The 13,480-nt window shown below is 42.6% G+C and overlaps 1 protein-coding gene across 2 annotated transcripts in view; it reads left to right on the plus strand.

The window, feature by feature from the left end:
- The window catches only part of AP2A1 (adaptor related protein complex 2 subunit alpha 1), an 891,085-nt gene that overhangs the window by 428,266 nt on the left and 449,339 nt on the right, over window positions 1-13,480 (plus strand). The window lies entirely within an intron of this gene.

Here is a 13,480-nt window from a genome sequence, read left to right on the forward strand (position 1 = left end):
CAGGAAGCATGGGAACAATCCTTCAACAGGTCAGCAGACCTACCACCTTCAAGTTCCAGAAACAAAGCAGCAAGAGAGGGAAGCAAGGGCTGGCCGAAACCTAAATACCCTTGCACCAACAACTAAAGGCGAATGGGACAAAAGGTCAGATGACCAAATGTTCTGGTTGGTCAGTAGGAGTGCAACACAGCCTAAGCCACCCCCACGGGAAGTAACACTGAGAGCCCAGGTGCCTATACTGGCATAAACCAGTAAGGACAATATTGAGCCTGCAATTGTGAGCTCACAAAGAACCCACATTGCCAGAACAGCCATTTTAAGGCCACATGGTGGTCACCCCGAACAAAGGAAGCCCTGAAACACAAAATGGAAAAGAGTAGGATTTTAATAAAACATTGGTATTTCAATGGCTACCAAAAAGGTTCATTTGGCTACTAATGTGGTAAAATGGTTTGCAACCCTGGTGAAGCCAAAACTAAAGTATAACTGCCAACAACGTACTCCCTAAACTCTGTATAGGGGGCATAGAATGACCATAGTACAAAACTGTGACGCCACGAGGCACCCCTGGGACTTGGCACCTTAGGAGCAACCCGATAACATATACCTTAAGTAAGGTTAAAAAGGGACACAAAGGCAGGGGGACTTCAGGAGAAGTCCCTTAGACGACAAAAAGAAGTCGGCTGAAAAAAAACAAGCATTGGCAATGTTAACAGTTTGAGCTTTGGTGTAGGCATGGGAATAGGCACTTGCCAGGCCCTGCCGTTGTGGTATTAACTGGCTGTTAATGGTAGCAGGTACAAGAACCTGAGCATCTAACAACAATGCCTGGCAAATGCCTATTATGTATACACAAGCCACAACTATTGGCTTAGCCAATGCTTGTTTTTAACAGGACTTTAGTGAAGGACACGCATTGTGCTTATAGAGTGTCTGAAGGCAGACCTGGTTAAGAAGTTTTTATTACACCAGTAGCACGTTTACCACTCCAATTAAGTCATTAACTCTTAGATGACTGCTTTGAGAGAAAAGACTGGCATCCCTTTGAGTGCAAAGTTTGATGGTAAGGCTTGATTAAAGCAAGCTGAAAGGGTTCCCATGAAGAGATGTTTTGGCCGGGGAGGGACAGGAACTGGGTGGGAATGACAAATGAAGTATGTCGGATCCTATTATTATGATTTTCAGTGATTGTTTGCTTGACACAGTTTATGATCCATGTAGTGAATACTCACATGTTTAGTTTGTATTAGTTAAAAGTTCTTGCATTCAATTATGTGATGTTCAATTAGACAAGATTACTCATTTCTCACAGAATAATTGTGGAATTAGGTCTGCCACATCCAACTTTGATCACATGTGCGTGGACGTTTATTAATGGAAACCTTAATGTCAATTTTGATATTTAGTAACTTTCATATAAGACATAGCCACATGAAAAGTTATATACAATGGATGTCACACTGTCTAGTATAAATAATAGGAAACATTAACCACATAGAGCCCAATACACCTTGTGAAGCCAATGGAGCCTAGGTGATACCAATTGTACTGAAAGTACATGTGACATCACACGTTCCACATGAGGATGTCATTAATGCGTATAAGGCACACACACAACTCAGCATTGTTAAGGTTAAACAGTTCCATGTTCCTCCACACAAGAAAACTCAGTAAGTGTTCTTTTGGCATCAATGCTGCAGAGTAGGCTCCTAACATTCAGTTAGAACGTGAGGGCGGAGGGAGTTAATGTTCAGATGGAACTTGGTTCTTAATTAACTGGGACCTGTTAGGAAAAATTACTCTTGACAACTTTCCCTCCATAGTTTCTATCTTTTTGCTTTGTTTTTAAACCTGTTCTGACTTTTTGAAGTGACGTAAAGCCCTCAGCTTCACTTCACTTGCCTTTTGCTCATTTGTTTGAAGAAACTGATCAGTCATTCAGATTATCAGTACTGGGAAACTGTTTCCCTTTTATCTTTTACATTTTTGTAACTTTTTAACATTACACACATCTTACAGTGCAGTTAATTGGGGATACATTTGTATCACCCTAGGTTTTTTTTACTTGAGATCTTTGGTTACTTTTATCGTTGGCTAAAGATAAGCTGGTGGCAGTAGATACATTTTTAAAATGTTTGCATTCTTTTTAGTGTGCACATTTGTGTTTAGCGTGTATGGTTACTAAATGCGACAAGAGCCATACAATGACTGTGCCACAAGATGTTCACTTATACTTTTGCCATATTGTAATTTGGCCTTCTTCTTGCCTTGCAATGTCAGGAATTCCCAAATAATGTCATGGACTTGCTCGGGAAAGCTACTGCTTTCACCTGGAACTTCAGTGGTTGCTCGGTTGTGGTACAAGTCGCCTTTCCTCTGAATTTCAACATCACGGCCTCAAGGGATCCTGCATTAGAGAAGCTTCTTCAACCGCAACTGGAAGGATGCCTGCCGTCTTCTCTGTGCGGTGGCCATCGCTGGAACTCACCTACCCATGTCCTGTGTGTTCTGAATGGGCCTGCATCAATGAATCTTGCATTCCTTCATCGCCACGAGTTGCATCTTGCATCTGGACCTGACCGGAGGAATCCTTGAACCCGCAGCTCAGGAGCACCTCTCACCGTAACCAATGGCAGGAAAACCCACCTCCCGCGACCCCCAGTCAACCCATCAAGTTATCCAGGAAATTCGGAGTGAGGGGGGCTAAGACCTCTCACCCACCCCTGCCCCCCTAGGATTACATTGGGAAATCAGCCCCTTTGTATCCTAATCTTCCATACCTCTGCCTTTTGGTCATCGAACCTTGGTAGTTGTTTTTGAAAGATAAGAACACAATTTACCTACCCAGTAACATTGTTGAATATCTTCTTTTGAACAAACACCAACGCAAGTAAAACTAGAACTTACCCACAGAGTCTACATTCTGTGGAGAAGAATTGTGTCTCATGTGACTTTTGGGCACAAGGCCACATTCTTATTATGGATTGGACTGCTGAAGTTAGAGAAATTCACATTGGTTCCCTCTTTACTGTTAATGTTAAAGGATATTTGTACCGTGCACTATCACCACTGGAGTGGTCCCCTGGCGGCTCTGAAAAAGGGAGGGGGGTGAGTGGAATAAGCTAGATAAGTGCAAGAGAGCAGTGATGTGCTGTTGGTGGCCTCAACCTGGAATTCCGTTGGCCGGGCTTGGGGTGTTTTCCAGTTAGTAGTTGTTGTTTGCTGTTGTGCGAGGCTTTGTGTGGTTTGTTTTGTTGTTGCAGTGTAGTGAAGTTTGTGCGTATTGTTATATTATACGTTTGTGGTTGTGTTTGGTTAGAGTTTGAGAGGTATATGCAGAGGGTTGAAATTGTTAGTGGATTGGTTAATTGGGAAAATGCTAACGATCACAATTCTATCTAAGTGTGGCCCATGCTGACATTTTTAAACCTATCTAGATGCAACGCCAGCTAGTGTTTATGATTACGTCTAGATGCAAAGCCGGCTAATGTTCACGATTACGTTGGTGTGGCACATGCTTACATTCACAGATCCATTTAAGTGTGCGTGTGCTAATAATCACAGTTCCATCCAAGTGTCGCTTAGTCGCATATGCTAATAATCACAATTCCACCTGAGTGTGGCACATGCTGACCTTCACAATCCCTTCTAGATGCAGCGCCAGCTAATGTTCACAATTTCGTCTGGGTGACGGCGGCTAATGGTCATGATTACGTCTAGAGGCGACCCTGGCTAATGTTCACGATTACGTTGGTGTGGCACATGCTAACATTCACAATTCCATCCAAGTGTTGCATGTGCTAATAATTATAATTCCGTCTAAGTTTGGCACATGCTGACCTTCACGATCCCGTCTAGATGCGACACCGGCCACTGTTCACGATTACGTCTAGGTGTGGCATATGCTAATAGTCACAATTCTATCTAACTATGGCACATGCTAACAATCATAATTCTGTCTAAGTGTGGCACATGCTGATAATTACAATTCCATCTATGTGTGGCACATGCTAACAATTCTGTTTTATGTAGATGCGGCTTAGGCTAATGTTCACGATTTCATCTCTAAGTGAGGCACATGCTACCAAACACAATTCCATCTAGGTGAGGGACATGCTGCCGTTCACAATTCTTTCTAGGTTTGGGACATGCTACCATTCCATCTAATTCTAAGTGTGGCATATACTTCCATTCAGAGTTCCAACTAAGTGTGGGACATGCTGCTATTCACAATTCTATCTAGGTTTGGGACATGTGAACATTCACATTTATATCAATATGCGACTCTGGCTAATGCTCATGATTTCATTTAAGTGTGGCACATGGTACCATTCACAATTCCAACCAAGTGTGGGACATACTAACAATTCCATTCCAACTTGATGCGACTTAGGTTAATGTTCACTATTTCATCTCTAAGTGTGGCATATGTTAACATTCACATTTCTATCAGGTGTGGGACGTGCTGGGATATGCTAACATGCATAATTCTATTTAGATGTGACGTAGGCCAATGGTCATGATTCCATCTAGGTGTGTGACCTGTTGACATTCACAAATTCCATCTAGATTTGTGGGACATGCTAACAATCGCATTTCTATCTAGAGGCGACTCAACAGAGTGTTAGTAAATCCATCTAAGAAACGTTCTAGTAATCTTGAGCGCACTATGTGACAGTTTTATGTGGTGGGCATACAATTCAGCAAGATTTCAGTGCACTGTTTCGAATTGTTAGACTAATAGTGAGGTATGCAATTGATTATATCTATGTGTGGTGCATGCTACAATTACAGTACGCAAGCATTCACAGTTTAGAGGTAGGATATTGTAGAGTGGCTGGGCTTTCTGGAGTAGAGTAATTGCTCTACTCCCCACCCATGACACACTTACTTTTTTTTTATGGTTGGTGCTGGTCGACGGCTGGCTACTGGCTTCCATAGCTTCCCCTGCGGACACCTGCAGACACATCTTGGAGCCGCCAATGTAGGAGCTGCCCTTTGCCTTGGGGCCCTTAGCCGCACGGGCTACGTGGGCAGAGGGCTGCCCTGGGAGGGTCCATTAATGCCAGAGAGCCAACCAATCACAGTTGGAGGAGCTTACAGGAAGGCAAACAGCCAATCACGGGTGGAGGGAGGGTTGGAGATGGGGAATGGGTGTCCCAGCTAGCGGAAAGACCGTGGGGGAGAGCCTGCCTCGGATCCCACCACGTGCTTTTAAAAGCACGGAAATGATTTCCATTCTGAAAAATGGGGAGCTGGGGATGGAGCAGCACTCACCTGGCCTGGGGATTTTGGGGAACTGGCTTCCCTGGGGCACTTGCACCAGGTCAGTAGACCTGCCTTGTGTGGAGGTGCAGAGCGCCAATCACGGCCGCTGGGAGGGCTTGGAGGTGGGGAGTGGGTGTCAAAGCTAGCAGAAAGGCTGTGGGGGAGAGCCTGCTACGGCTCAGCTGCATTAATGTACTTGCCATCTGTGTTGAATAAGTCATTTGAATGCATTTTAAGAACATATGGTGAATGTATATATGTTTATTATTGCGTATTGTGCGATAATATCACCTACTAGGTACATTATTTAGTGTATGTAAAGGCCTAGAATAATTATTTGAATTTGTATACATTCCTGTCTAAATTGAATTATCGTGCGCTTCACTGTGTGGACTCATTGCGGACCCCTGACCCCACTCGCACTCTCCTGAAAATAGCCTTGACTGCGCTCCACATTTACCTTGATTAGGGACCTGCCATTGTGGGTTGCCAAGTCTTCTTGGGGGTCTTTTGGTTGCTGGGATTCTTTCTGGGTCACTGTGAAATCACCTGCTTATGGAATCCTATTAACCGCACCTAAGGTAAGAAGCGGTGTACTTGCTGGGTTATTTCACTTCTCATGGAAACCACCAACGTGAGAAATACCTCTGGATCTTGGGGTGGGCAATTATTCAAGATACTCACCCCTCTGGTCCGTGCAGGGTCGAGATTCTTTGAAGTCGAGTCTCTATCACGTGTTCCCATGGGCTACTATTAGGGGACCTCTTGATCTGCCATATTTTCCTTGGGGGCTTCTAGTTCATTCATCGACCTCTGTGAGGGGTCGGAAATGTGAGGGGGACAACTTTGTGAAGATTTTTCAAACAATGCCATTTTCTTAACTCAAAAGGTGGGATAAACGCCTAAAATAAACTAAAGTAAACGCTCTAACAAAAGGTTTCTGTCCCTCACATTTGTACATACAACAATGTAATATAAGGCAGTTCAAAACGAACAAATATAACAGTTACACTTGCATCATGATAACCGTCTCTCCTTATAATCTGAGTGAAATCCCCTTCCCCAGATTCAAGCAGGATTATGTTCAACAGTTCCCAAAAGAATAAGGGAATCCTGTCTTGTAACAATATTCCAGTGCAGTTCCTTTTGATTCCAACTTGACCACAAAAAGTTCCAATACTTCAGAATTGTTCAAAAAGGTTTTTCCTTTTTCCACTTGTGACACAAAGAACTCAAAACCACTTCTTCTCATAAACCAAGAACACTTCCTCAGTTCTCCTTAGTTCTTTAGGATCAATAGAAAGTGTATTTGTCAGAATTATTCTGCAACAAAATACTTGCTTTGAGAATCTATATATATATATATATATATATATATATATATATATATATATATTAGTGAAAATGTGTGGGTGTGTGGCTTCACATATGTTCCGTATACAATTCCACACCGGTTCACCAATCTGCACCAGTTTTGCACAGTCACTTGTTAGGCCTCTCCGGACATTACTGGCTACATCTACATGATAGCGGGACACCCCACCCCTTTCCCTGTATTTCAGCAAAAGTGAAAATGTGGGTGTGGGTTTTTGGCTTTGCGTATGTTCCCTATAAAATTCTGCACAGATTAAGCAGTCTGCACCAAATGTTGCACAGTCACCTGATCGGACCACTCGGACATTACTGGCTACATGACATTTGGACACCCCACCCTTTTCCCCGGATTTATGCAAAAGTCTCTGGGTTTGTGGGTTTGTTGCTTCGTGTATGTTCCCTATACAATTCCACAACGTTTCACCAATCTGCACTAAATTGTCCGGGTATATCAACTAGCGTTCGATCATTATGCAGCAGTTTATACAACATTTGCTTGAGCAATGTAAGTTTGTCAGGATGATTCTGTAATACTTTACAAAGACATCGTAGTGGTTCTACCACTTCTTCTTTACAACTTCACCAGCACACCACAGTACTTCATCAACTTCCACCTGGTCCAATCACATGCCAGGCCTATGACTGTAATGTTCTCTGCTCTGTTGTACTCTCCTGCCAGAACCAAATAAAGTGCTACAAAGTCCTCCGACCTGCTGTACTCTCCTGCCAGGTCAAAATAAACTACTAACTACAAGTACTTCTGTGGTGAAGGTTAGCTTCCAACAAATCAGCAATGTTTCTTTGCTTCACAATATCAAGTTAAAGAATTTCTTCAGGGAAAACGAGAACCAGACTGGTGCTGTTTGTTACACACTTGTGTTTGCCACACGCAATGCAGTCTATGCCTCACTCCTCCTCAATGGCTTTTTATCAGAAGGGCAGACCTCCTGCCACTCTAGACTCCCCACTTCTGCTCCACAAATTCAAGTATTGCTTTTGGGAAAAAAAGAAACACACTAGTGCTGTTTGGTACACACTTGTGATTTCCCCATGCAATGCAGCTTAAGCTCCACTCCTCCTGAATGCCTACTATCAGAAGGGCAGCTTCCTGCCACTCTTGTTTCCCCACTTCTGCATTAACCAAATGCTGACAATGGTCCTGTCTCACTCCAACGCTTCTTTGGCTTTGGCAATGTCGGTTCAAGGAAATTATTCTTATGAGCTTCTTTAAATATGGGCAATAGATTTTACAAACATTTGAATTCTCATTTGCCCCTCTTGGCTTTGGCACATGTTGTTCTGTTTAACTAGCCTTGTTATGGTTCTCTTTTGGCAATAGTTGTTTGTATTGGTTTCTCAAATTATTGCCCCCTCTTGTTGCTGGCCTTTAATTTGACCCACATACATATTATCACACCCTTCTGGTCTGGTGATTAAGTTCTTATTTTTCCACTTGCACCCTTTTAAGTCAACTTGGTTAATAAAATAATTATTTGTCTGCTTTGTCAGTTGTGAAGGCATCATAAGGCAGACACAGACAACAGGTTCACGTTTGGTATTCAAAGGTTTCATTAACTTGATTGATTGATTTAATTTTTTGTAGAGTGCTACATCGCCCATAAGCCTCAAAGCGCTTAAACAAAACGGACAAAACAAAATGGTTAGCCACAACAAGGAGAGAAATAGAATCCACAGAGTTCAGGGGAGCAACATATGGGGCCATTTATAGTGACTAGTCAGGAGTTTTATTAAACAGAAGGGTCTAAAGGACCATTTTAAAGTCTGTAAGGAAAGATTTTTTGCCGAAGATCGGGTGAGAGTTTGTTCCATAAGGTCGGTGCCTGACAGTCAAACGTGGTACCTCCAAAGGTTTTAAGTTTAAATCTCAGTTGAGATAACTTTGATGGATCATGGGATCGTAGACAACGACCCGGGACGAAAGTGGTAAGACGATTTGACAGATACTGTGGTGCCACTTCATTGTGACATTGAAAAGTGATGGAGAGTACTTTGAGTGATCTGATGTTTAACCGGGAGCCAGTGTAAACCTCTTCTAGCCTCTGTGACATGTTCTTTTCTAGAAAGGCCACAGACCGCTCTCACCATACCATTTTGAGTACCTTGCAAACTCTGGATATTGGTTTTTGCTTTACCCAATAGTAGACAATTTCAGTAGTCTAGCCGTGAACTAATCAAGGCTGAGGCCAATTGAGTGCTATTTTTATGAGCGATGTATGAGTGAATATGGTTAAGGAGTTTCGTGACCTATTCAGAGGATGCACGAACCTGGGCTACATGTTGTTTCCTTGACAATTCTGCATCTAGGATTATACCCAAGGTTTTTACCTTCCCAGATACGTTGATTTTATTCCCCGCTGCAAGGAAACTGTCATATTCTGATGGCAATTTATTATGTTTTTTTCCCAAAGCTATAATCAACAACTCTGTTTTGTGCGTTTTTAGCGCTAAGGATTTCATGCACATCCACTCTTGAATGGCTTCATATAGCATATTAATAGCAGAAATATCTTTGGTATAGTAGCCTGACAATTCAAAGACGACCTGCAAGATGGAGTAAGGCCTAACTTGCCCGGTGCTGATGTGGGATTTCCATACCTAAATAAAACTAAGGATAGTCTGTGCCAGGAAGTCCAAATCAAATATTTGTCTGTGTCCAAAACCTATACTTGCTCTCATAATTAGGGATGTCACCATCAAAATGAATAATGTGCAAAATAAAAGTTTAGAGCTTCTTCCAGTTCTTGGCTTGTAATCGGCTTCCCCTTGCCCAAGTTCAAAACAGTTCACAAAATATCAGGGTTCCCTCCACAAGAGTTCAAATCTTCGAGCTTTTCAAAATAACACAGTTCCTTGCGACACTTCCCAGCTCTTTTGGCCTTAGGACTTTTTACTGGTACACATAGGTAGTTCTGTTTCTTGACTTCAAAATCACATACGAGATTGTTGGAAAACACAAGCTTCTGTATAGATACTTTCATTGGCTTTTCTAAAAAGGGGGGCCCTCGGTCTATGCGCAGTTGTCGGACCACACGGTCCACCCATTACAGGTCACGAAACCGATACCCCTTCTTGACTGCTTTCAGTCACCAATTGGCCAGTGCTTTTCTTTGACAGTGAAGCTTAGTTCTTTCATCATTGTCACAATCTTCTAACACTTGGCCGTGGCTTGGTTGGCCACCATGCACTTTGTTGTACTTTGAAGTATTCTTCTGCCCCTTGCTAATACAGGTTTCTTCTTAACGTGCAGTTCTCTCAAACTCTTATAGCTTTGGAGGGTTGCAGGACCAGCTCATTCCCTTCCAACTTGTTCCTCTCTGCTCCATGCGGCAAGGAATTTCATATATGTTAGGTTTAAGTGACCACCGGTGTGGGTCATTAAGTCCAATTCCCTGACTATGGCAAAACCTGTTAGGTGGATGTGCCTTGCTGTTTCACTTGTATTCCTCCATAGCCCTCTTCTTCGTCTCAGTATCAGAGTGGTGTTTGGGGATGTTTTAATTAATACAGGAAGTAAATATTACTCTGTGTTGTCTCCTCCTCGTCTTGGTACTTGACTGATGTGTGTTTGCATTACCAATATAAGGCTGATATGTGTTTGTATCAACCAAATGAGGATGTGTCTTCCTAGTTGGTCTCTTCTCGTTCCACTGTTGCAGTGGTATTTCTGGAGAACATTTTGGTGGGAAGAAAAAGGAAAGGGCTGATAGTAGCCTACAAAGGATTGAGGGATAGATGGTTCATTATGAAAAGGGAATGGGGGATACCATGTCTCACTTAAGGACGTCCTCTCCCCACTCCCCAAGTTCCCTGTACCCAGGTGATCCTCCCTCGTGTAGTCACCCCCTGGGTCGCGATCCAAAAGCGATGGCCTTTCCCTGGCCACCCTAGAGGAGGCCACAAGGGAAAAAGAAGTGATGGCACCCTAAGGTTCCTCACACAGTTCAGTATTCAAAAACACATTTCTTCTTGAATTTCACTCTGCTTACATTGTTTTTAATGTTAAGGCACCCAGACTTGGCAAGCAAGCGGTTACTGAGTGCTCCAGTGTCACATTCTCTTATTGAACTCACCTGACCTGGCGTGCTCTTCTGTTCATCTCGCTGCCTCCAGATCCTCTGCTTGTGCTACTTCTTGCGGTCTGGCATCCTGCTTTCTTTGGTCTCCTGTGGCCCGTGCCTCTCGAAAAGGAGCTTTCTCTTCTCCAGAGGATCTGTTACTCGCCTGCCACAGGAGCCAGCCTTAGTTCGGGGAAAGCTTTTAAAGTTTATGCTTCCCGCTGCGCCACCTCTGCAATTCCGGTTTCCAGTGGGAAAGCGTCCAACTCCAAAGTTTCCCACTGCGTGACCTCTGCAATTAAGGCTTCGAGAGCAGAATACCCTCTCAGGACTGGCAACTGCTTGACACTCGATAGTGATCCTGCCGTCACCTTTCTCCTCCAGATTCTGCTTCTGCAGCAACGTGGAGAGTTCACAACTACTCAACCTCCTTCTGCTACTCTTCTGCTTCTCCTTTTTTGTGGCCTGCACCTTTTTTTTATGCCTCACATTCTCCCTCAGGTGTGGGTCATTTCCATGAATAAAGTGCACTTTGCAGTTTCGTGCCTCTGCAGCGCTAGTCTTCGTCCCAGTACTTTGGGGATTGTGGAAATTAGAGTCCACAATGTAAAATACAGCGTTTTCCATGGGAATATTAACACCATGTTAATTTATTTCCTTAATTATAGTCCCCAAAGGAATACCATAATGATTTAATGACAGATGTGGCTTTACAGAGGAATAAAGATCTTCAGGGTCTAAATTGCTATTATTTAAAGACGCATCTTTACTATTCCTCTGGGAGTCACGGCAGCTGTCATCTCTATGAATTTCTATGGTTTTAAAAGGAGTTTCATTTCTTCCAATGCATAAGGGGTTATGAATGTTTTCACCCACATTAAAATAATCCACTTGGGAAGTTAAAAGCTCTCTCTGACACCAAGCCATTACATATTTCGGCATCACTGATATTTGTTCCCTAGAGGAAGACAAATACTGCATTCCACCCAATGGAGACCTCCCGTTTCCCTGGGGCCCTTCTTCCCCCAGGTGATCCTCCTGGCCAATACCACCCCCAGGTTCAGGATCAGGAAGTGTCTAAGACTGTGGGGTCTCTTTTAGCCTTCCCTGATTTTGTTTGCCACGGAATCCACACCTATGGGATAGAACTGAGTTACCTTCACTAAATGAGGGGCACTTTGACTTTTCTCCCATTGTTTCCTACAGAAACCTTTCTCTAATTGTCTTTGGGGTACTTACCTGCCCCTGATAGTTTTTCCTGGATCCACAAGGAGTTCACTCAATTCATGAACAAGAATTATAATTTTAGTACTTGCCTGTGATTTTTAATCAATTTTTATTAAAGCCATGCTCTGTATTTCTACAATGAAAACTCTGTAGTGGTAAAATTGTAGCTAATTTTGGTGACACTGTAAGGAGTTTCCCCCCGAAATGTATGACTATGGTAACTGTTTCTAAAATGTTGTATTAATTCTTGGAAGTCTTTGGCTATGGTTTTAAATAAGTTCCTGTTCTCTAAGGCAGATTTATTTTCATGTGTGCATTTGTATAATTGTTAATACCATGTCCTGTGGGGTCCAAATTAATGTAGAGTATTGTTGTAGGCCTTGGGGAATTTAGAGTATTTTTACCACAGGCAAAATATCTAGGTCTTTTTCCTGCCTACCCCTTACTAATATCCTGACCCCTGATCTAGACTCTAATACATTTAATAGGGTAGGGTTATATATTTAGGACACTCTACAGAATTGTGCATGCCCATAGGGGACTTAACCTGCTTGCTAACGTTTGTGGTTTCCTTGTTCTCCCCACCACCTGTTCATTTATGCTGGGGGTTTACCTACATATAGACAGTGGGGTTGGGAGATTCCATTTAAGACATTTACTGTTTTTGGAATATAATTGATATTGTTTTAATATTTTGTAATACCATACGTATTTTGACCTGATTTCGTAGTGTCACTTAATAACGTTTATATTTTTTCAGTATATTAGTGTATTGTATTTTCGAGATACGTGTCGACTAAATGTACTTTTGTATCAACCTACTTCCCCTATCTGATAGTTAAGCCGTGTTGCTATGTTCAGGTTACCAACCTTAAAAGATGTTTGGCTTCCCTTTCTTGTCAGGTTTGTTAGCCTCCCATTAGGATTTGTGGATGTAGTGACCTCAACAGATGGTGCTACAAAAACTGCCTTATCAATCAGTATTTGTGCTTGTAGGCTTATTTGAAAATGCTCAGAGACTGACTCCTGGCCATGAAAAGGCAGATAAGTTCAGTCTTCACGTTTTCAAAACAGTTCCTCCCGATTCACTGTTATTTTCTAAATTTTGCATAGGCATACTCTAATTTTCATCAATGCTTTTCCCAAAAAGCATGCACTTCTCCTTCCCTAATCCATAATCTCATCTTCGAGTGAGGGTCTCATTCTTTCTTTCCACTTCGCCACTATGTCCTCATAGTGACCACCTGTGCAACATTCTCACCTTTCTTTGTAGGTTTTTAAGTTTTACAAGTCTTACTATGTCACAAGTCACTTCTTCTTTCTGGCACATCAAAGACTCACTCCATTCTCTTTCCATACCACCACATCTTCAACCCACCTTTATCTAGGTTTCTAATGAGCGTCTGGCATGAACATTACCAATACCGCACACATTTCAGAAACATGATTCTCTATTAAACAATTGGGTTGCATGTGTTGAACTCGTACTCCTGTTTGTGGCCCTGGGTCCCATGCTGCACTCCACATTAATGACA

This window comes from Ambystoma mexicanum, chromosome 1p, assembly GCF_040938575.1.
Source record: "Ambystoma mexicanum isolate Mex_15411 chromosome 1p, UKY_AmexF1_1, whole genome shotgun sequence".
Lineage (NCBI taxonomy): Eukaryota > Metazoa > Chordata > Amphibia > Caudata > Ambystomatidae > Ambystoma > Ambystoma mexicanum.